We start from the raw sequence: 25391 nt of genomic DNA, 5'->3' as shown, positions 1-25391 counted from the left end.
TCTCCGTATCTCCCTCCTGTGATGACCCTCCCCCAGGCTAGAAGTCACGCCATCAGTATAGCTTTCCGTCATAAGAAGCCGTCTCCCAGACTTCAAAACGCCCTCAGCTACTTCTATTGGCAGCAGGGTAGTGATTTTTTGGCGCCGGGTTAATCTGACTGTTGTAGCAAAGGCCTTCGCACACACAGGGAGTCAAATAATCTGAATTTATTATAGATTCTTTAATTCTGTTCACTATGTGTTGCTGTCTTTACCTCTCACTTTGTCAAATTATGCTGGCCTCATTGTTCAAAACACTGCATTATTTGCTGATTTAAATTGGAAGATTTCTATATCTGCATTTATCACTTAACTTTCAGAGCAGATAAGTAGTGATTACCTTTTATTACAGTGTTTCTTTGATCAGTGGTCTAATGTACCCCCACAGCTTATCATATTTCCCCAAGCTCCTTTTCATTGACCCTATTTAACGTGCTCACAGAAGTCAAGAATTTCCATCTTGATCCAATTTCACCCTATTCATACCCTTTATAGCATTCAAAGTTATTACTCAAATATTTTCATACAAGACAACATAATAACAAAACTTGTCATTATTTAGGTGTGATCTCTTTTTTCACTACCTTAGGTTTGGTCTAGAGATTACAGCCATATCTGTTTCTTTTGTTATCAATCTATTTAGCCTTTTTTGCTAGCTTGTTAGCTTATTTTCACACACACTTGTAATCAAGACCTGTGTTTGGATGCAAAAATGAACTCAGGTTTTGTAGAGGCCTGGTAGCTGGTAGTATATTATATTTGATGACAATAAATAATGTTAAGATCAACGCATTTGTGTTTTTTCCCCCTGCTTATTTTACCATATCATTAAACGAAGACAATGCTCTATTTCTGACCAAGTTCTCCTATTAGTGTGCGTTATCCAGCTCTTTGTCCTGGCATCATTGATGTGTGACCACTTGACATTTTTATGGCTAACTATATCTCAGCGCATTATGTAATGACCCTAGAGACTGGTTTCCCAGAAAAGCGATTAGTTCACAAACGGTCGCTGCTGAATTGAAACAAAATGTTATCTTTCTTGTAATTGATCACATGACTGTTTCACATGCGCACACACACACACACACACACACACACACACACACACACACACACACACACACACACACACACACACACACACACACACACACACACACACACACACACACACACACACACACACACACACACACACACACACACACACACACACACACACACACACACACACACACACACACACACACACACACACACACACACACACACACACACACACACACACACACACACACACACACTCTCCCATTTACACTGCGTCTATAATTATGCTTACTAGAGTATGGATGTGATCTGTTGCAGTGTTATGTCAGACAGCATGATTGTAACGTTGCCTGTGCTTATATTACACTTAGAATTATAAATGTAAGTTATATCTAGGATTAACATAGATTTAGATAGATATCATAGATAGGACTCTCATCAAATCCCGTCTGAAGTGTTAAACAGTTATACTTACACTTTAATTCCTCCTGTAGTTGTGGCAGTAATTGTTGAATCCAGTCAGTCACTCCAGTAGTTTCAAATCAGCTCCTCTGAACCTCCCTGGTTGTAACACAGCATGTATAAAGATCTTAGATAAACATTAAGCAAATGGTTTGCCTGAGGCTGTTTGTGTTGAATGATAAAAGACGGGCAACTAATAGATTATTTTGTAACTTAAAGGTCGTAATTCTGGTGCTTACTTTACAATCATTGCAACTGATTGCAGATTGTCAGATAATATGATTGTTGTCATGATGGGACTTCATAGTATTTTATCCTCATTATGTCCCCTGTGGCAACACGCCACACACACGTGCAGCACGTCGCTGTTATTAATACAGTGATGTGTTGTAGCCTGAATCCATGCTAATTGTGGATGTGCTTCTGGCTTGGTGCTTCTCAAGTGCTGGTGAGTAAAGATTCTCCCAGTTCAATAAGGGCTCCGGACAATTGAGTTTATTATAACTGCTCTTACACATCAAGTCCATTTTAAATAGAGTACAAAGCAACCTGATCAAAATATGTGCCCCTTGAGTCACACTTATGTCTCACTTCTTCTGTTAAAAGTTGATCTTATTTAACATATTTTAAAGGTCACCTATTATGCAAAATCCACATTTTCCTGTCTATTATACAAACATGTGTCCCCTCTGTGTTAAGAGAACCTGAACGTTTCAGGAAAAAAGATTCTCTCACTTTTTGTCCTGATCCATTTATATAAAAACCTGTCTGAAAATGAGTTGATCAGATTTTGGCCACTTTATGATGTCATAACGATTTTTTGGCTTGTGTAACCATTAGCCAATCACCAACCAAGGTTGGTATCACTTGACTCTCCTCCTAGAGCACCATTGAGTTCTTTATATCTCAAAGAGGGGTGTGGGGAGTGGCTCCTTATTTTCATCTAAAGAAGAATCAGCACTTTTGAAACAGGGCTGAAACAGAGGGGTTTATGAGATGCTGCATCTGTTTGGTATTTCGAGCCAAACACTTCAGAGACATGTTTTGTATATATCTGAGGCCTATAATATATTGATGAAAGACTGTATAATAGGGGACCTTTAAGCAGGTAGCTGGCAAAATACTCAGCAGGTTATATTTATTATTTCAAAAGGAAGGGGGACAACTGGGATAGCAAGAGGACAAACAAAAACAAACAAAAACAGCCGTTTGAATTTAACCAATTTAGAATATGTTTGATGAAAATGTGAAACTGGTAATATGTTGTGTTGAAGGTCAGCTTGGTGTGTGTCAGGGCCCTCAGGATGTCTTAATGTTTCCTGCCTTTTATTCAATGTTTTGTTCCTGAAGGGAATTGCCCAATGCATAACCTCTTATGGCATACGTTCCATGTTAAAATTGTTTATCAGCATAGAGTAGATCTAAACCATGCATCACTAATCAGACATTTCCCTTGGAATAAATACTGAGGTGTTTTTTTATGTAACGAGAAATACCATTCGTCACATTTATTTTTCTCCTTATTTCAAATATTCATACTGCTTGGCCAAGTAGCTTTTAGCTTTAATTTATTTTTAGATCTTTAAAGAGTGAACACAATGGAACGCATCAATCTGGACAGAAACAAAACCCTTGTTAAAATTCAATTTGAAAACAGACCACTACGAAAGTCTTGTCCTCTGCAACCTCTGTGCTGCCTCAAGTATGTGCCTGCAAAATGTCAAAACAAAAGCTAAAAAATAGATCAAAGAAACCAGAGACAAACAATTATAACAATAATGTTCTGATCTTGGGTATTAAGGATTGTATATGGTTGAATTTGGTGTTATCTAAAACATTGGACCAACGGTGGACCTCTGACTGCTGAAACACCTCAAAAACACGACACAAACGCCATAACTATTCATTTTCCATTACATTGTGTGGTGTGTGTGCGTATGTGTGTGTACAAACAGAAATAACTTATAATATGATACTATACCAAATCTTACCTCATATATATATATGGATATACATCCAACCCAAAAGAGATCATGCTCTCCATTTACTTATTTGTATCTGTTGTCTTCATATTGCTTTTCTTCAAATATTTGTTTTCATATCTGTCCCCTGCTACTTATATGTGTTGTTATCATATGTTTTCTAGATCGATGCAATCTGTTTTTGCCTTTCTTAGAGTGACTAAATTGTCTGCACATGTGAATGCACAAATTAGTGAATAAAGGGGTATATAAACAGTATATGTGGTTTGTGTGTTGTCCAGTCTTGTAAATGCATTGATTTTTACTGTCAGTAATAAATGTGCGTGACTCAGAGGGACCAGGATCCCTTTTACTCACAATGAAAACACATTAATCATGTCAGTATGTAGCTCCAGTAAACATAACGGTATAAACATGTTGTTTGAAAACTTTGCTTCTCTGTATCTCAAGAAGTAAATGAGGTTATACAGTGATGGTGGGTATTATGGCTGATATGAGGCGCTCACAAGACAGGTGTGTCGGGGTTTGAAGCTGAAGAATGGGGGTTTTTGGAGTACAGACGGGGAGTGACATGGTTCTCCCCAGGGGCTGACTCCATGTTAGTATGGATCAGCTGGTCGGGGCCTCACTCACATCTTAGCCCGCCTCTTGCGCTACATTCTTCCTACCAACACGTCATCCACTGCGTGCTGCCAGACAGGTGGCAGCCACATTGTTCATGCTTATTATAGGGCACTATGGAAAAACGTTGTCACCCCCTTTGATTCAACCGCGCCTCACATGCGTTAAGAGACGCAGTGTGTCATATCGTTCAGGGAGATTTCCAGTTCCACGATGTGGAAACCTGCCACCCCAAGTTGTAAGTTAGGGTGTCACATATACGTGCAGCCCTAGAAATTAGTGGTTGGCAAAAATGGAAAAAGCTGCAACAATTTGTGTATTTGAGAAGTTTATCAACAGAACAATTATCAGGAGCTATTGTGAAAATATATTATTGTCAAAGAAGTTTGCAAAAATGACGGCTTTTTGAGCCCCTCAAATATAGATATTTCCCGATTTTCCACTTTTATACAATGCATATTTTGGGGTGTTGGACTGACATTTAAACACATCACCTTGTGTTAAATGTCACACACACACACACACACACACACACACACACACACACACACACACACACACACACACACACACACACACACACACACACACACACACACACACACACACACACACACACACACACACACACACACACACACACACACACACACACACACACACACACACACACACACACACACACACACACACACACACACACACACACACACACACACACACACACATACCATGTATACATCACTTCAGGGGACATTACATTGACTTACATGCATTTCCTGGAGACTTATCCTAACCTTAACCATAACCAACACATGCCTAACCCTAACCCTAACCCTTAACCTTACCCTTACCCTAACCCTAATCCTAAACCTAACCAAGTCTTCACCCTAAAATTAATGATCCCCCTCATGGGGACCTCCAATTTGTCCCCATAAGGGAAGCCAGTCCCCACACGTGACTATGTAAACAGATTTAGGTCCCCACAAGTATAGTAATGCTAGTCCACACACACACACACACACACACACACACACACACACACACACACACACACACACACACACACACACACACACACACACACACACACACACACACACACACACACACACACACACACACACACACACACACACACACACACACACACACACACACACACACACACACACACACACACACGCACACACACACACATTTGTCATCCCCACATTTTCAACAATTTAATAGAATATAAAGGCAAACTTCTATTGAATTGATATTCAAAATAAACGGCAACTAAATAAACATAGCCGCAGCTTTTCCAAAAACTCTCTGTGACTTCACACCGACAAAAAAAATTACAAATAATTTATTTTAAGCCCTTTGTACCCTTTTCTATTCCAACCTCTTTTGATGACAGACCATCACTTCACTGAAGTATCTCTGTGTTCGAATTGTTCAGCACTGATTGGCTTGAAATTAAAATGTTCATTGTATTGTAATAACGATGTGACATTCACTAATGACTTGAAACAAAGACAAAGATACATGTTTATCCTCCAACTGTTTTAGGATTGCACATTTATCCTTTTAATTCACACAGTTGATGTTCCTGATTGTCTGATGTGTTGAATGGCGTTAAATCACTGAACCTCTCTCTCTCTGTAAGCAGCTACGCTTCATTTAAGGTTTCTTCAGATCTTGTAGTGAAGGTTTGTTTCTCAGTTGTTATAATTGCGTAGCCACGGGGATAGCCAACAGTTCACAGCCCTGACAAGGAATGGTTAGATCTAATTACCTGCTAAGATTTTTCTTGTGGTGTTAGCTCGATTACGGGAAGCCAGTGGGGGAAGTTGATTTCAAGCAATCTGGGCAATTAACAGAGGCGATGAGCTGAAAGAGCTGCTCTTTGCTCTTTTATTAGTGATTGGACGTGTGTGTGTGTGTGTGTGTGTGTGTGTACACTGCTTAATGTTTGCCTTTTCGTCATTATTTACTTAATGGACTGATATTGTTTCCAACCAAGTGTAGTAAGCCTTTCCATTTTCAGGCTAACCTCAGATGATGCTTTAAAGTGCATGTGCTAATTAGGAGGACAGGGTTAATGATGTAGCTATTTACAGCTAACATTAGTCACAGTTTGTGGACTTAATTGAAATAAGTAGGAAGAAGTCCTATTGGGACAGCGAAAGACCTTTGAAATCCATTATTGAGTCATTTATTTTATATATTCTTTAGATGCTGCTTTTTGTCTACTTATGTCAAACCAAGGTTGTTCTCAGTCTTCTTAACTTCACTGTCCAACTCCAAAAAATGAAAATTAATTGATTAAATAAGTTGTTTGGCTAAATGTATGCAGAAAAGACAACAAGCCATTGTCTAGCTTCTATTGGTGTGCCCGCGTTTATTGTGATGAATTATGTTTGGTTATAAATGACCCCATATATCTATATACCTTTTCATAAAAGTTTTTATTTTGTTGGATGAATATTAGTCTCGCATAGAGAGACTTCTCTCCACACTTCTATTTAGTACTGGCTGAACATATCAACCTTCTGCATCGGCACTGAGGGGATAAAATGCTCTGGGTTGTTTCTATTTCTATTAACCAATCAAGGATCTTTTGCGATGCTAAGCCCAGGTTGCGTGACAGAGTGCTCATATAAAATGCTAACACAAAGGCGGTCAATGTTAGGCTAAAAAGTGCCTTGGATCATTTATTGTTTATTATCTGCTAATGTTTTCAGGTTAGTCCTTTTAGTATTGTGTTTCTCTGCTGGAGTCCACAGGTTCCTGTGACTAGCAGCCTTTTTAAGTTGTAAATTGATAGTTTTGCAAACTCCTCAAATCAAAATGATCTGCCTGGATTGATGTTATAGAAGTCATATTCCTGTAATCATATGCTGTGTATTTGTCTTTGCTCTCTAGGTAGTTGAACGCGATAATAGATGCTGGTAAAGGCAAAGTAATAATACACTGCTGGAACCTGAAATCTGCATCATATTAGCATTCAGTAAGTGTTTAATGGTGCAGTTGTTCCCTCGCCTCATCTACAAATGGTGTCAACAAACATCTTCCTATCTTGGTTTAGTTCTTTTTAAAGTAAAGAATTAATGGAGTTGTTTCGGTGACGTTGCCATTTTTAGATACAAGAAGGCATTATTCTGCAATCCTCTATTGACTAGTTTTGAAATAGAATTAATCCCTTTCAGTCTTTTCCCTTTCCATTTATAATTATTCCTCAAGGCTTTTGGTGAAGTGTCAAATCCCCCATCGCACTGGCCTCCCCTGTGTGTTCTTACTTGGGCATGTTTCATGTGCTAATGCTCCGCCTCATGGGAGACCCTCCTCAGACCGAGGCTGTGATGCTGGCCAGGTGCTGATCAGGTGTGCTTCAGTGTCCTTCCTCAGCAGTGCGACACACACACGCACGCACGCACGCACGCACGCACGCACGCACACACACACGCACACACACACACACACACACACACACACACACACACACACACACACACACACACACACACACACACACACACACACACACATAAAGTATGCTGCAAGCCTTTACAGTACAAGCTAGATACAGTTTGAACTACTGGCTCTTTTTTTGCACATTCACTATATCAAACGTGCTAAATGTATTTACTTTATACATTAGCAGAGAAGGACGGACAGGAGCTGTGGTGCGGTACAGTTTAGTGGATGTAGCCGGTCATTATGCAGAGCTGCAGGGTGTGCTCATCTATTACTGTGGTCAGTGGAGCATGAAGAGCAGAAGATGAGCTGAAAGGGCGCAAATCCCCTTTCTCTTTCCAAATCTAAGCCCTCCCCACCCTGGTGTTTCTCTCAGACGATCTCGCCCCTGCCCAGCCTTGCCCTCCCCGGCTCGGGCCCCCAGCAGGCCACTGGATAGGCTGCCCAGCTGCAGGGGATCAGCTGTAGGCTCTCTAGGCCTGGAGCGCTGTCTCTCCAAAGAGGAAGGAAGAGCTGGCTAAGGTATGATGACATAACAAGTCATCATGCACCATGATTGTATTTGTTTTCAGTGGAAGGGTGTCTTCATGTAGTTTTTCTGACTTTGCTTTGTGTGAGAAAACGCTTGTCATTCGTGTTGAAGAGCGGTTGATTATAAAGTGAGCATAGTTGTGAACATGTGTGTCTGCAGATGTTTGCAAAATGAGTCAAATTGTGTCTTAAAAACTTCTGCTGAAAATACGAATTTTCAGAAGTTAAGATAAGTCTGAATTCTGTGGCTAAGACTTATTGTGCTTGTTGGCCTTCCTGTTGATCCCACATCTCTCTTTTCCACTATCTTCCTTTCTTTCCTCCCTACTCCCTTTCACTCATTTCTCTCGCCTCATGCTGCCTGCTGCTGATGCCAAGAAGAGAGTTGGAGATTATTACAAGTGCAAAGCTAAAAGGGAAATGATTCATTCAGAAGAATTACTGTTAGAGGAACAATTAAACTCTGCTGACTTCAGCGCTTGGTGCTTCTTTTGCCAACAGCACTGAATATCTTATCACTGTGTAGCTTCAAGATACACAACAACAAAAAGCCAGTGACCATCGAGTCGTAACATTTTGTGTTATGAATCTGCTTAGCAGAAAGCCATACTTACTGTATATAACTGTAAACACAAAGTGAGTGTGTGACTCCGTATTCAATTGGATGGCTGGACACATTTTTCACATGATCTCTATACATTGCAAATGTATCGTGACTTTGTTGTATTATTCAATTTTGACTCAAACAAGATTTTTCTGGAAATAACAGATGTTCTCTTGAGAGCACTTAAGCTAGGACACATTTGTTTTCGAAAGGACCAACCTCAATAAATAATGCTGTGTCTGTAACCGCACTGGACACTGTGTATTGCTGTACACATCTTAAGCACACATCTACTGTATATAGCTGATCTTGTACATTGGTCTTTACTGTGTTGTTTTTATTCTTTTTAGAAAAAGTGGTGTTTGTGGAAATGAAACCAAAACTAAACTATAAATATCATTGAAAAAACCTACCAACCATGTCCTTTTAAAGAAGCACCTCATCAGTTCTCCAAAATGTACAGTTTATGAGAGGATCGCTTGAGTATAAGATAAGGCTCGCTTGGACAGAGGAGTATGAAAGATGGAAGAGTGCTGTGTCAAAGTTAAACAAGTTTGTATTAAATGTTGGTCTGCTTGCATTTATCACAACTTGGAATAACTCAGAACTCTTTTTCGTCACTTTTGCACAGTACATTTGTGGTTCAACATCAAAGGTTGAGTCCTGAGACCAGCCACAGAACGCCTGGCCCACAGTTGCTGGTTATTTCTCGTGCCCACCACTCCTAACCCCCGCCCCCGTGTTTCCACACTCACAACTGCTCTCCCAGGCGTCCTGTGTCCATGCTGCGTGTGCTGGCAAACAAAATGCGAGATAATGTAACACTCCTTTCTTTTTGGACTGTAGTGGAATGTGATTGGTTATTAAATACAAACATTTCTTTCGCCTTTACTCCCACGTGATAATGCCTGGCAGCGTGAGGTGTGGGAAGTGTAGAGAGAAGCTCTGTGAGACTTTTTCTTCTGGGGGCGGGACGGTACATTTCTACTTGTCAAGTCAACAAAACTGTTTGAACTGCCCGATACGCTTTCTGCCCACAATACAATGCCATCCCCACGGAGAGTAATCATCAAAGGATTTATTCCCTTAAGGCAGTTTTGGTGTTTTATGTTCTTAAAGTGTTTTAAGGAACTCTATATGGAAATATACCCACAGTGCTTAGAGCTGGATCGGCATTCCTAACCCATGTGTGTATCCTTCCTTGTCCTTCACCTCGTTCTCTGTAGTTTTACTGTTCAACAGTTGTTTGGCAAGTTATACCAAACATCACTTTGATGTCACACACTGACTTGATTTTCAATATCCGGCTAGGGGACATTTTATCCAACTTGTTAATGTGCTCCTTGCTTCCCTGGAAAGCCTTCATTCAATCCAAGTGGGACGGTGCTGGTGAGCTCACACGTGAATGTGTGATGCCGGGGGAGCATGTTAGCGTCCCTATCGAAGCGGCATCCATTACAGTGTTGGTGTTCACGTGGTGGGAGATGTTATTAGGGAGCTCATCGCCCTCCTCCTCTGAGAGAATGGATGTGTGATTATGAAGTCATCAGCCATGAACCAGTGAGGCTGCACCCCTCCCCATGGGTCCTCAGGGTGCCATTGATTGGTGACCATGTGTTTGTGCCTGATAGACTGTGAAATGGTGTGTTGCTGCGCGGCTGTGTCACACCTGCGTCCCACCGAGGTGATTGATTGGTTTGGTCATGTGGAATGTTCCCATCTGGTCCGCAGTAATGCATTTTTTTTTTCATTCGTGAATAACAAGCGCTAGCAGGAGAATAGTTGGGCTCCGGAAAAAAGGCAAAGGCCAAGCGAAAACATTTTCCCCCTATACATCTCGCCCTCTTTCCTTTTTACCGAGTTAGAAAAAATTCAAATGGACAGAGCCATGGCACCTGATTATCCCGGGAGGGGATGAATACAATCAGGAAATCCACATCTCCTCTTCCACATAGAGATGGATTTGAGTAGAAAGTAAACATTTTAGCTGGTGTTGATATAAGCAGCAGCTCCTGGATTTGAAAGTCATACCTAAAGACTCTCTGATGTCTGTGATTTACACCTCTCCTTGATTAGTGTCGCTCTTGAGATTTGTAGTCTAATCTAAAAGCAATGGAGGTAAGCCCCCCCCCCCAAGCCTAATGTGTTATTCTGTTTCTCACTGCTGTATTACTCCTGGTTTGATTTCTCTTAATCCCGGTCCCTCTCCTTTAATTGATCTATTCATTCCAGCTAATGGCTAATTACACATCAGGCTGCATGAGCAGATACATTTATCATCATAGTACGTAATAATCAGTGACATTTATACAAAGAAAAAAATAAATATGCAAATAAGAACTCATTAACATTTGCTCTTGCTGTTTTGAATAATGTCACTGCTGACAAGGCTGTTCACTGAAATTAATGTTGATCTCAGGGCAGGGGAGACATGTTCCCTCAGTGTTTGGAGGCTCGGTTATGTTTCTACGTCCTACTCTTGTTACTTGATGTTCGGCTGTAGACATTCAACCCTAACCAGAGAGGAAGCTAGTGTGGTACTACCTTCCTCCACTGTTTCCTCATCCTCCCTGACATAACCTCTAACACAGCTTTGTCAGAAGGGATGTACGCACACTCTTATGAAAAGGAAATATAAGGAGGCATTTTAAAAGGCATTGAGTCTGTCTTACTTTACTTGCAAGGCATTTAGAGATGCCAACACTTGACTTTATGTTAGGAAGGATATCCTGTTTATGATTAAATCCTCACACGATCTTACTACTATTTAATGTTGATGGATAATACCAGTCAAACAGCACAAAGCTAGATGACAGTATTTAGGTCTTGGAGCTTTCAATAGTGATTCATAAAAATGGCAAAACGTAGTCCTGACAGGTGTCTGAAATGAAGCTGATAGGTTTGATGTTTTGTGGTTAGATGCCACGGAGTCACGTGACAACTTAAACAGAGACACAAGCAGCAAACATGTGTGCTGGAAGAAAAGAAAACAAGTGCTCTGGCATGTGATGAATTCCTTTTATGTCTACATTAACAACTTCCTCATCCTGTATTATGTGATTGTTTTCATGATCCTGGCTTTTCTTGGAGAAATACAAATGGCCTTGCTTTCTGGATGCATCTGAGAGGCGCTGAAGCACGCTCACTAATTGGCTGTTTTTGTGGCGAGGGTTTTGAATTGATCCCTTGAGACGCTTAGGTCACTACCTCTCACATTTTCAGAGAGAGGGGCTGTACTGCAGCCCTGTGATCAATACGGAGCCACACTCAGGGATGCAAACTCATCAGGTATGAAAAAGGTGACAAGGATCCGAGCCCCCCGACCCCACGGAATATCGGCTTTAAAATGAGGAATTAATAACAGAGGATTTTAGCAGTCAGAACAACTAAAGCAGCAGTGTCAATAATAACAGAAACGCCAAAGAGTCACATCTAATAGAAATATATAAAAGCATTTATTTAAATTGTGTAACAGTCAGTTTATAATTTTGGCAGCACTGTTGAGCATTTAGAAAATGTATTTTCATGCCTCTGTGCAAGGCTGAGTCTTTCTATCTGTATAGCCAGTGGTGTAAAGTAACTAAGTTCATAAACTCAAGTACTATTATTGGGTACAATTTTGAGATACTTTATTTAAGTATTTCAATGTTTTGCTACTTTGTTCTTCTTCTCCTCTACAGTTCAGAGGTAAAAGGTGTACTTTTACTGCACTACATGCATTTAATCCCTTTAGTTACTTTACAGATGTGGATGAATGATGTGAAATATAATCAATTGTTAAATCAGACTTTAGTTCCACCTGGAGTAAATCCACAAGCTACCCTGCAGTATACAAAGTCATTCAAACTAGCTGCACCTTTACCAGCTTTGAGAACACTTTCATGATCAATCATTATAGGCAAGGAAAGGCAAGTTTATTTATATAGCACCTTTCAACACAAGGCATTTCAAAGTGCTTTACAAAAAACGAAAGACATTAAGAAAATAGCATTTAAAATCAGTCATTAAAAAGAAAAGATAATAAAAGAAACATTAAAAGAAAAAATACATGGATAAAAGTTACAGTGCAGGTTAAGATGTGAATAGTTCAATTAAAAGCAGCGGCAAAAAGAAAAGTCTTCAGCCTGGATTTAAAAGTAGTCAGAGTTGCAGCGGACCTGCAGGTTTCTGGGAGTTTGTTCCAGATATTTGGAGCATAATAACTGAACGCTGCTTCTCCATGTTTAGTTCTGACTCTGGGGACAGAAAGCTGACCAGTCCCTGGAGACCTGAGAGATCTGGGTGGTTCATAATTTAGCAGGAGGTCAGAAATGTATTTTGGGCCTAAACCATTCAAAGCTTTATAAAACATATCATATATATTATTCTGAAATGGACCAATCTGCACAAGGACTACTTTTACTGTCGCTACTTCAACTATATTTTGATGATAATACTTTTATACTTTTACTTGAGGAACATTTTGAATGCAGGACTTTTACTGTAACAGAGTATTCCTACACTCTACTTTTGCTGTCGCTACTTTAACTATATGTTGATGATAATACTTTTGTACTTTTATTTGAGGAACATTTTGATTGCAGGATTGTTCCTACATTCTGGTACTTCTACTTTTACTCAAGTACAAGATTTGAGTACTTCTACTTTTACTCAAGTACAAGATCTGAGTACTTCTACTTTTACTCAAGTACAAGATCTGAGTACTTCTACTTTTACTCAAGTACAAGATCTATACTTATACCACCTCCGTTTATAGCCTATGAAAAAAACTATTAGAAAACGAAGGCTAAAGCTAACGTTAGCAGATAGTGACAATGTATGCTAGTTAGCTAGCTCAACGATAATATTGCCACACAGTTAATATTAACAAACGCACCCGTAGGTAATGTAGCTGCTGAAGCTAGACCTTATTATACATCCATGAGGAGAGCCGACAGGCAGGAAGACTCGAGCACACAGCGTCCCAGACCCCCCCCATACCCCAAACATATTTGTATTGCAGATCTACATGAATCACACAAACAACCTATTTTGGATTAAAAACGGCAAATTTTGCCGAAAGGTCACAAGTTTGCATCCCTGCACACTATGAATGACTGCCCGCCTGCTCTGTCCTCCAGTAAGATGTCAGCACCAAATGTTGTTCATTCACTTCATTCAGTAGCTCAGCATGTTGGTCGTGAAGATGAATGGGATTGAACATTTGGTATACATTTTATAATGAGTTACTTTATTTTATATGATGTTTTTACTTACTCCAGTTCATGTTTTATACAATTGCCAAAAGACTAACAAAGGTGTTTGGTTATAAAGTGATGCATGCATTCTCTTTTAATTGAAATGTAGTCACACACCAAATGCTTTTGGACTCACACATTACCATCATATTTTGTAGACATTAGGTTATATACTTATTCAATTGGTGCTTATTGATCAAGTTAATCCACAATGAAAAACGATAGTTACGGCTGTAACTACGGTTCTATGAGTCTCGGATGACCGCCAGAGGCGGTGCTTTAGTACTGGATATGTCCATCGCGCGCATGCGCAGCTCGAGTACCAATAACAACAAAGTCACCTGTGACCCACGTGACACCGGCTACATCAGCCGGTGTCGACAGAGGATCTGTTCCCAGAATCTTCTCGCGAGCACACAAGAATTCTGAGTGACAGGAAACTCTGGCGGTCATCCGGGACTCATAGAACCGTAGTTACAGCCGTAACTATCGTTCTATTTCGTCCCTACTGACCGCCAGAGGTGGTGCTTTAGCACTGGATGACCTATACCAACCATGTCATGAAGAATCCAAGCACTTACTCACCTAGTTGGAAGCAGCGGAGCTTGGCCACAAGACCACCCCCAGGGGGTGAGGAGTGGCGACATTGACCCGGTAGAACCTGGAGAATGTGCCAGAAGACGCCCATGACGCCGCGGCGCAGATGGTCTCCAGGGGCACCCCTCTTAGGGCAGCCCACGATGTTGAGACGCCTCTTGTAGAGTGGCATCTGGCCCCTGATGGCGGGGGGCGGCCACTGGCCCCATAGGCACATGTGATGGTATCCACCACCCAGTGGGACAGCCGCTGCTTCGAGAGAGCACGACCCTTCCTAGTGCCGCCATGGCAAACGAAGAGCTGCTCTGACTGTCGTATACAGGCCGTAGCATCAATATACGCCCTCAGGGCACGCACAGGGCACAGCAACTCAGGTGTGCCGTTCTCCTGTGGAATGTTAAAGCGTGCCAGCTGGATAGGCCGATTGGAGTGGGCTAGTGGAAGCACCTTGGGCAAGAACGCCACATTCGGCCAGAGGGTGACACCCGAGCCATCGGAGTTCCACCTCAGGCATGTACTGCTTACGGAGAGGGCATGAAGCTCTCCGACTCGCTTCCCTGAGGTTATGGCAAGCAGAAATGCTGCCTTCAGGGACAGCCATTTAAGCCCGACCTGGGCCAAGGGTTCGAAGGGAGGAGATGATAGTGCATCCAACACTAGGGGCAGGTCCCAAGCCGGGGCCCTTGGGGTGCTAGGGGGGCGCTGCCGTAGAGCCCCTCTTAGAAAGAGGGACACCAACCTGTGGCGCCCCACTGTGGCGCCATCGACTCCGACATGTCGGGCAGAGATAGCAGCCATATACACCTTCAAAGTGGAGTGAGAACGTCCACTATCCAGAAGGGACTGCAGAAACTCTAAAATGGTGGCCACGGAGCAATGTCCCGGATTCTCAGCCTTACTCACACACCAGTGGGAGAAGAGCCTCCATTTGCACTCATACTGTGCCCGAGTGGATGGAGCTCTGGCATTCAGGATAGTTTCCCTGACAGATGCCGTGACACCGCTCAACAGTGGGTTGGGCCCTGCAGAGGCCAAACCCAGAGCTGAAGGCGGCGAGGGTCGGGATGCCAGATCTGACCCTTGAGCTGTGACAGGAGGTCCTTCCTGTCGGGGAGACGCCACGGTGGGCTGCCGCAGAGACTGCGTAGCAGTGGGAACCAGACTCTCCCCGGCCAGCGGGGGGCGACTAGAAGGAGCCTGTGCCCCTGGGTAAGGACCCTCTGAAGCGTCTGAAGTATCAGAGGCAACGGCGGGAAGGCATACAGGAGAGTGTCCGGCCAGTCGTGCGCCAGGGCATCCTGACCCAATGGGCTGGTCACCTCCGACCAGGAGAACCAGAGGGGGCAGTGCCTCGACTCTTCCGAGGCAAAGAGGTCCACCTCGGCCCTGCCGAAGAGGCTCCAAATTATCTCCACCACCTCCGGGTGAAGCCTCCACTCCCCCGGTGGAGGCTTGCGCCGTGAGAGGAAATCTGCGACCTGATTCAGGTCCCCTGGCAGAAAAACTGCCCACAGACTGGTGAGGCGGGGGAGCGCCCAAGGCAAGAGGCTCTGCGAAACGCGGAGCAGCTGTGCGGACCTGGCGCCCCCCTGGTGGTTGATTTGGGCAACTGCGGACATGTTGTCCGAACGAACGAGCACATGCCTGCCCGCCAGTTGGGGTAAAAAGTGCATGAGTGCGAGCAACACCGCTCGAAGCTCCAGCACCGCACCCCGAGAGACACGCATCCACAGTGACAGTCTCCCGGCGGGATGGGATGGTGCCCATGGGCACACCCCTCAGGAGATAGGCCCTGTCCCTCCAGCGGGACATAGAGTGGAGGCACCGCTGAGACACCCTGACTCTCTTGTGCCTGTGCCGCTTGGCGTCCAAGTGACGGCTGTTCAGCCACATCTGCATGGGGCGCAGTGACAACAGGCCCAAGGGCACGACGGCTGAGGCAGCTGTCAGTCTGCCTAAGAGCCGGAGGAACTGTATGTAAGGCACCCTCTTGCCTAGTCTGAAGATGCGAAGATGGTGGGAAATGTCGTCCACACGACGAGGTGTCAAGTAGGCCCTCATGGTGACCGAATCTAGGACCATCCCCAGATAAGTGACCTGCTGGGAAGGGTCCAGGCAACTCTTCCCGGTGTTCACTGTCAGGCCCAACCGGGCAACGTGGGATGAGAGGCGCGCCGTATCCTGGGCCCCTTGGGCCCGGGACGGCGCGCAAACCAGCCAGTCGTCCAGGTATGGCAGGACCTTCATGCCCTGTGCCTGCAGGGGAGCGAGTGCTGCCGCAACAACCCTGGTGAACACCCTTGGGGAGAGGGAGAGACCAAAGGGAAGCACCCGAAACTGATAATGTCGACCCTGAAAGGCGAACCTCAAGAACCTCCGGTGATGGGATGCAATTGGCACGTGGAAGTAGGCGTCCCTCAAGTCCACAGTTGTGAACCACTCCCCCTGTGTGACAACACGAAGGGTGTCTGCTGTGGTTAGCATATGGAAGGGTAGTACCCTCAGGAATCTGTTGATTCCTCTGAGGTCCAGAACTGGACGGAATCCGCCAACTTTCTTGCTCACAAGAAGGTACGTCGAGTAGAACCCCCCGCTCTGACGCAGGGGGTCCACTGGCTCGATTGCGCCTTTGGCCAAGAGGACGGACAACTCTTGGGCTAGCGCTAAGGCCTTCGCCGGGTCCTTGACAACTGTCATTCTGACCCGGCCGAAGGCTAGGGGCCGGCGTCGGAACTGCAACTCGTAGCCCCGGGTTAGTGTGGAAACCACCCAGGGGTCGGAAATACAGGCAGCCCAGTAGCTGAGCTGCTGCTGGGAAAACCAGCCGACGACCGGCCCCGGGACTTCAGGGCCTAGCCCCCCGGCCCCTGGAGCCCCTCGGGGGGCGCCGGTAAGGCTCTGAAGCGCGAGGCCGCCTGGAAGCCAGGCGACCTGGGGCACGAAAGTCATTGGCCGGTTGAGTGGGCCGCTGGGAACTCTGCCGACCACCCCAGTAAGCCGGTGGCTGAGCGCGGCTGCTAGAGCGGCCCCTGGGCCTGCCGGGAGCGGCCGCGGGACTGCGAAGACCCGAGAGCTGCTGCCTGGTCTGCCTCGCTTGGGCAGCGCGCTCCAGTGTCTCCAGGGCAGCTGACCCAAACAGCTCCCCTGGCTCGACTGGCACGCTACGTAGGACCCTCCTACATGTCTCCGTCAGTGGTGACTGGGCCAGCCAAACCTGGCGACGAGTCTGTACCAGAAAAGACATAACTCGTCCCTATTCCCTAGTCATTAGGGCAAAGGCCTGCAGTGATGCATCGCTGAGGCCCAGCAAAGAAGGCTCGGCCGGAGCCTGCTGCAGCGAGGCGGAGACGGCCAGCATTAGATGGGAGAGGGAGTTCCCGATACGACCCATTAGATTAGATTAGATTAGATTACTTTATTGTCATTACAAAAATGCAAGCACAGTGTAACGAAATTTAAGGATGGTCTAACCAGATCGCAAAACAGTCAGTTACATACACATTTATCAGAAGTATATACCAAAAAAAGAATGATACAAAAATAAAAGGTAAATAGATGGGAAATGTATAAATAGGAATAAATACACAGATAATAATAAATAAATACAGTGAATACAGAATTGCGCTTCAGCACAGCACACGACAACAACTAGGCAGTATGGGACAGCGTGGGGTTCATTGTCAGCAGTCTGACTGCTGAAGGGAAGAAGCTGTGCGTAGTCCTGTTGGTTCTACCCGGGAGGCTGCGGTAGCGTGTCCCAGAGCGGGTGCCACGTAGGGGGACAAACAGTGTATGGTTGGGGTGGGAAGAGTCTCTGATGATGTTTCGTGCCCTTCGCAGGCACCGCTTTTTATAGACTGAGGCTATGGAGGGGAGTGGCATCTTGATGATGCGTTGTGCGATCTTCACCACCCTCTGCAGTGATTTCTTGTCCTTGACCGTGCAGTTACCGTACCATACAGATATGCAGGTAGAGAGGATGCTCTCGATGGTGCAACGGTAGAAGTTTATTAGCACCTGGGAGGATAGGCGGAGTTTTGCCAGTTTCCTCAGGAAGAAGATGCGCTTGTGAGCCTTCTTGACTAGGGCTGAGGTGTTGGTGGTCCAGGAGAGGTCCTCCGAGATGTGGACTCCCAGGAACTTGAAGCTGGTGACCCGCTCAACCTCTTCTCCACTAAGATGGACTGGGGAGTGCGTGCCGTCTTTGTTCCTTCTGAAGTCCACAATGACCTCTTTCGTCTTCTTGGTGTTGAGAGCCAGGTTGTTGTTAGCGCACCACTCTGCCAGATGCTCAACCTCTTCCCTGTATGCCGTCTCGTCATTGTTGCTGACAAGCCCGACCACTGTAGTGTCGTCTGCAAACTTAACGATGGTGTTTGAGCCATGTACAGGTTTGCAGTCATGTGTGAAGAGGGAATATAGGAGGGGACTTAACACACAGCCCTGTGGGAGACCAGTGCTAAGGATGAGATTCGAGGATGTGAGCTTGCCTATTCTAACATGCTGGGGTCTGTTTGTGAGAAAGTCCAGTATCCAGTTGCAGAGGGAGGGGTCGATGCCAAGGTCACTGAGCTTGGTAATCAGTTTTGAAGGAATGATGGTGTTGAATGCCGAGCTAAAGTCAATGAACAGGAATCGTACGTATGTGTTTCTCTGATCCAGATGGTAGAGGGCAGGGTGTAGTGCTGTGGAGATGGCGTCATCCGTACTCCTGTTCCGACGATAGGCAAACTGGTAGGGGTCAAGTGTGGGTGGGAGGCATGATTTAAGCCGAGCCAGGACCAGCCTCTCGAAACACTTCATGATGGTCGATGTAAGTGCCACGGGTCGGTAGTCATTAAGGCTTGTTGGAGAGGCGTGCTTGGGAACAGGCACAATGGAGGTGTATTTTGCGTGCCGCTGCGTCGTAGGCCCTACAGAGCAGCCCATCCGTGACCCTGCACTGAGGCTGAGGGCACCTGACCTCAGGCCTTAAAGCCTCGTCAGGAGCCAGAATCAGGGAGGCGATGGCAGGCTCAATGGGTGGCATGCCACCCAGCCCCGCCCTCGCCGGGTCCTGCATGGCAGCCAAGGTCCGGGCATCGGAACCAGTGCGGCTAAAGGCCCTGGTGTCCCTCCAGCATGCCTGGAGCTCCCTCAGGTACTCCTCTGAAGGAGGAACGGTGAGGGGGACACGGGCTGGGTTACGCCTGAAGAAGGCACTAGCCGGAGCCAAGTTGGCCTGCGGAACCGGAATCTGCAGGTGCGCCAAGGCTGTACGAATGATGGCCGCTATGGAGCCGTCCTCCCCGTCCTGCAGAGACCCCTGAGCAGAGGAGAAGGAAAACTCCTCGAGCGGGACCTCGTCCTCCGTCTCTTCATTGAAGAGGTTAGCCGAAGCCGCTAGCGACAAGGCATCCTCGTACAGAGGTGCGGCAACCGAAGGAGGGGCGGCAACCGAAGGAGGGGCGGCAACCGAAGGAGGGGCAGCAACCGAAGGAGGGGCAGGCGGCCCGCTAGCAGCCCCTATACCGGGCCCCGGCTGAAGGGCCACGAGGAGCGACTTCATCGTGTCCATGTCGGTAGCTAGCTGATCCACTCTAGAGGACAGCCTGTTCCTAGTCCTCTTATTGGGGGGTGCACCCATGGCCATCGCTCCCTCAAGTCGCCAGGGACGGTCGAACTGATCTGGGGGAGGATGTGAGGCAAGAGGGGCAACGGTCGTGGCCGTCCTCGGGCTCGAGAGAAGCCATACAGGCGCTACATGAATGAGCCATTCTGTAGGTAGCCAGATGCAGAGAAGCCGGGAGCGGGTGCGGGAACACAGCCTTCACCAGCTACCTGCCCTTCACTGGCTGAGCCGAGGCGAGTGCCAGATGCAGCGTAACCGGGAGCGGGTGCGGGAACGCAGCCTTCACCAGCTTCCTGCTTAAACCAAAACACAAGGCAGTTAGCGTCTACCAGGAGCGGGGGCGAGAACACTGCCTTCACTGGTTAATTTACAGACGAATGCCTGATGCAGCGTAACCGGGAGCGGGTGCGGGGACACAGCCTTCACCAGCTACCTGCTAAACAGAAAACACAAGGCAGTTTAGCGTCTACCAGGAGCGGGGGCGAGAACACTGCCTTCACTGGTTAATTCACAGACAAATGCCAGATGCAGCGTAACCGGGAGCGGGTGCGGGAACACAGCCTTCACCAGCTACCTGCTTAACAGAAAACACCAGGCAGTTTAGCGTCTACCAGGAGCGGGGGCGAGAACACTGCCTTCACTGGTTAATTTACAGACGAATGCCAGACACAGCGTAACCGGGAGCGGGTGCGGGAGCACAGCCTTCACCAGCTACCTGATTAACGGAAAAAACCAGGCCGTTTAGCGCCTACCAGGAGCGGGGGCGCAAACACTGCCTTCACTGGTTAAACTGAAGACGAACGCCAGATGCAGCGTAACCGGGAGCGGGTGTGGGAACACAGACTTCACCAGCTACTTGTTTAACAGGATAAACACGGCAACTTTAGCGTTAAATCAAAGGCGAATGCCAGCTGTAGCTAAAGAAAAAAGAACGGCACGGGAAACTCCGGTGCTCAACCCGGCGTCCGCCGAGTGGCTGCAGCCGCTACTGCTAATAGCCAGTACAGCTCAATGCCAATGAAGTTTAGCTCAATGCTAATAAAGTTTAGCTCAATGCTAATGAGGTTTAGCTCAATGCTAATGACGTTTGGCTCAGCGCCGCGGCCAAAACAGTACAAAAGCACAGCAATACTCCTGGGAGAGGGAGCGAAAACACCTCCGTCACCAAAAGACTCAGCAAACAGACAGAAATCAGGACAACTAGGCTGGGAGAGGGAGTAGAAACACTGCCGTCGCCAACCAAGCCGACACCAACCTGTCCGAACGAAGTCTCTGCGCAGCCAGCCGCAGCTCCTGGAGGACGGGTAATCCCGCGGCCCCGACTGGATGAGTCGCGAAGCTACACGCAGCCAGCTGTTTGCAGAGAATCCTTAACAAATGTTCCGAACGAACGAACGCTGTAGGCTACAAAAAATTTAGCCAAGGTACTCTCGCGCAGCGAGAAGATGAAAAGGAACAGATCCTCTGTCGACACCGGCTGATGTAGCCGGTGTCACATGGGTCACAGGTGACTTTGTTGTTATTGGTACTCGAGCTGCGCATGCGCGCGATGGACATATCCAGTGCTAAAGCACCGCCTCTGGCGGTCAGTAGGGACGAAATAGAACTATTGCTCAGTGTTAATGAAAGAAAGCAGGTGCACAGATGCTTTTACATGGTTGGTGAAGGGGGTTTTGGGGTGTTTTGTATGTTTGGAGTTGAACAATCTAAATCTACCAAAGTGCTTTGGTTGCAAGAAAATTGCTCGCTATACCAAACATCTCTCTCAGGATCATCACTCATGTGGCCTGACAACCCTCATATTTTATTTTGTGGTTATTGCAGAATAAATCTTGTGGAATGCAGTTCAAGAAACACGCATACAGTATGTCTTTAAGATAGTAGGGGTTACGAGAACATCTGGGTAAAGTAAGCGAAAGAGAAATAGAACTTCTTTATGTCTAATCTGTTGCTTTGAGCTAAGCATCCTGTGTATAGTGTGTGATGTCTGTCCAGTACAGTATGCCATCAGAATCAGAATCAGTTGTATTACCAAGTAGGTTTACACATACAAGGAATTTGCTTTTGTATAAGTGCAAAGAGTTGCAAGAGTTAGGAAGGTTTTATAAATAGAAGAATAGAAAAGTTAAAACAAGAGACCTTGAGCTTCTAATCCAAACACAACTGAGCCACCAGGCAAGAAGATCAATAACATAAAGGGTAGCTGAAGTAATGCTCATTCTTGGCTGCAATGATCGAGCACGCCAGAAGAATTGCAGAGCTTTTGACTGTATGTGCAGAATAGGTAAACCTCCTTTGATAACATGCACACGACAGCAGCCTGGAGTATAAAGGGAAGGACTGAAAGCATGATATGTTTTGCTAAACAACAGCGGAGGTCCAATACACAGTTGTCATCAGGCTGTGAAAATAATTTGGCTGCAGAGATCCTTACATTGGGATTATAGTAAGCTCAGGCATCAATGTGAATGTCATTAGGGTTCACTGTTATATTTATTTTGAAAGCCTATCTTAAAGATCTGTGGATTGACTTCATGGTAGTCGTTCACAGCTTGATCGATCCCTGTGCAAATGGTCCAGTTACTGTGAGAGAAACTGAAATCTAAGAAGAAACAAAGCTTTAATGCTAATACAAGTTTAAATGTATCAACTCCAAGTTTTTATTGTGCCTTTTTATCTTGTAATGTACATGGTATTTTGTGATTTAGTTTAACACCCATGCACATATTTGATTGTTTGATGTAATCCGCACATTGTTTTTCTGGTTGGCTACATATATATATAGCTATTGACTGAATTATGGATGTTTAGTTTTTGCCCCAATTTGTTTTGTCCCTGTGGAAAATGTGTGTTTAATATAATCTGTCTGCCAGGGCACACCCTGTTTAATACAGATTCTCCTGCAGTGAAATGTGTCCTAATCATAGTTACATCTTCACTCTGAGTGGTATGCTAATCAGTAGCTTCACAGAATATTTGAATGTGAATTTATTACCTCATTAGATTGATTTTTCATTGCATTGGGGATATACTGTGCGATGGCCGTCTGCATACTTACATTGATATCACTGATGGTGCAGTAATTAAGCCACTTTAGTCATGTTGCTTATTTGCATTTTGTATCTTTTGCATGCGTTGCTGTTTTAAGGCAGATAATGACTTTTGCTTCCTATCAATCATGGCACTTTAGACTCATTAGCCTGTTTCACAAAAAGAAAACACCCGCTTAGTCCCACGCAGCCCTGCTCAGAACAAATGGGGCTACTCAAAAAATAATGATAACAATAATAGTGTTGCTCTTGTTTTGATCAAACGGGCCTGCTCAGAGGAGGGAAAACAAAGCTTTCGTTATAAAAAGACTGTAACTCATCAAATTATTTCTGCTTTTGTTGTTTCTCTGTCGCTCATGGCAGGGATACTCTTTGATTTATAAACTTCAACAAGGGAACTTTGTGTTTTAACAACTTATTTGGCTTTTGTTTTTTATTTGGAAATACTCTATGACAGTGACCTATTTGCTCACAATGAGTTACAGTCCATGTGCGTCAGACAGGAGACTGCATGATAAGGGTATATTTTATTCAGCTAATTTAGGCTGCTGGCTTTAGAACCGGCCAACCCAGCAATATGCTCCTCTTGATTTATCACTTTGTTCTACTTTACTTCAGCATCATAAATATTCATTCTTCCGTAATTTCAAAAGCATTTCAGCTATGTTTTTTCAAACGGCAGGCATCTTTTAAAAGCAGGGGTTATTCTCAGGTTGTTGCTTTATTATGAAGTTGAAGAGGTTACACTGGGATTTAAGCTGTCATAAAGATAAAAGGGCATAAATTACAATAAACTTATCAGCTTGTTTCTTTAATATCTGTTTTATGTACCAAAGAAGGAAAAAAAGTACATTTTAGTACAGTACATACAAAGTACATACTGATTTTTTCCAGCAGGAGAAGAATAACTTGGAAGAGACTTTCTCTTGTCGCACTGCTGAGGGCAGAGATGATGTTCATGATCAGATAAAGTTCTCAGTCATCTTCAGCAGGACAGTCTTAATAAACTAACATGTGTTTCCATTCATGACCTGCTTACTGTACGGTACTGAAGTTGAACACCAATTGCCTGTGCCATGGGGCCGGTCCGTCCTTCTCTTCTTCCTGGCAGATTCAGGTCATCTGAGGCGGGGAAAGAAACAGCGAATAGAGTGGGTGTCATGACTTGTCAACCCAGCTTCAACTTGCTTTGTTTGTTTAGCAGTTCTTTTAGAGACAGGGGATGATGGTATTTTTGATAGAAGTTGCCGTGTGATTGTATTTTTCGTGGATCTTTCACCACTCATGAACTTGGTTATTGTTTAATTTTCTTTTAGTCTATAAAAAAACCAAGTAAACCTGTATTTTATCATACCATATTTCAAAATACTAATTATCTTTGAGAGACAATGTACTTGAAGTTGCTGCATCAATTAGACCAAGAACACCCTGTCCATTACTGAGGATGGGGATCCAAAGAGCTTGAAGGCTTCTATCACGTTGAGAGACAGCCACTGAGTTGTTTAGTGGATTTGGATCTATACCTCTAAAATACACTGCATGGACAATAGTAGCTTTGAAAATGTGCACTCTAGAAGCAACTTTAGACTGTCCTGCCAAAGTAAGAGACAGAGTAATAACTTTATGGAAAAATGTATCTTTTTTTTAAGTTTCAAGTCTATTGTTTGTGCTTGCAGAGATATTCTCCATGCAGGGTTGGAGATGGAAAGGAAGGGCAAGTACCAGACCAAAACAAAGCTTGGACATTGCATCTTTTTGCACAGTGATGTGCGGATACACTAAACACTGTGTTTATAAAAGTAGAACGTTTAATTGATACATTGTTGATAACTCCCTTACGGAGAAGCATCGATAGCATCGTCAATTATCATATATATGTTATTGTAATACATTGGTTAGAGCCTTAAAAAAAAAATCAAAAAATAAGCAGATATGATGGCTGCGGCATATATTTTGCTCATTTTATACAAGCCTTTTCTTATTAGGATGGGTCCCTGTAGATGCATTAGCAAGATTCTCATTGCTTACAAATGTAGTAAATGTTTATGTATGGTATTTTCCTCAGTAAGTCCTTGTTTATACTGTGTATCCCTGTGTACTCTAAGTTTAGGTTTCACTGTTCTGTTTGATCGAGCTGCTTGG

At 44.8% G+C, this 25391-nt stretch overlaps 1 protein-coding gene across 4 annotated transcripts in view; it reads left to right on the top strand.

The window, feature by feature from the left end:
- Nucleotides 1-25391, top strand: part of tcf12 (transcription factor 12) — an 87740-nt gene that overhangs the window by 23253 nt on the left and 39096 nt on the right. The window lies entirely within an intron of this gene.

Source organism: Pseudochaenichthys georgianus, chromosome 3 (assembly GCF_902827115.2).
Source record: "Pseudochaenichthys georgianus chromosome 3, fPseGeo1.2, whole genome shotgun sequence".
Taxonomy (NCBI): domain Eukaryota; kingdom Metazoa; phylum Chordata; class Actinopteri; order Perciformes; family Channichthyidae; genus Pseudochaenichthys; species Pseudochaenichthys georgianus.
Note: the sequence above shows the minus strand (reverse complement) of the source record. Positions and strands in the feature narration are given on the sequence as shown.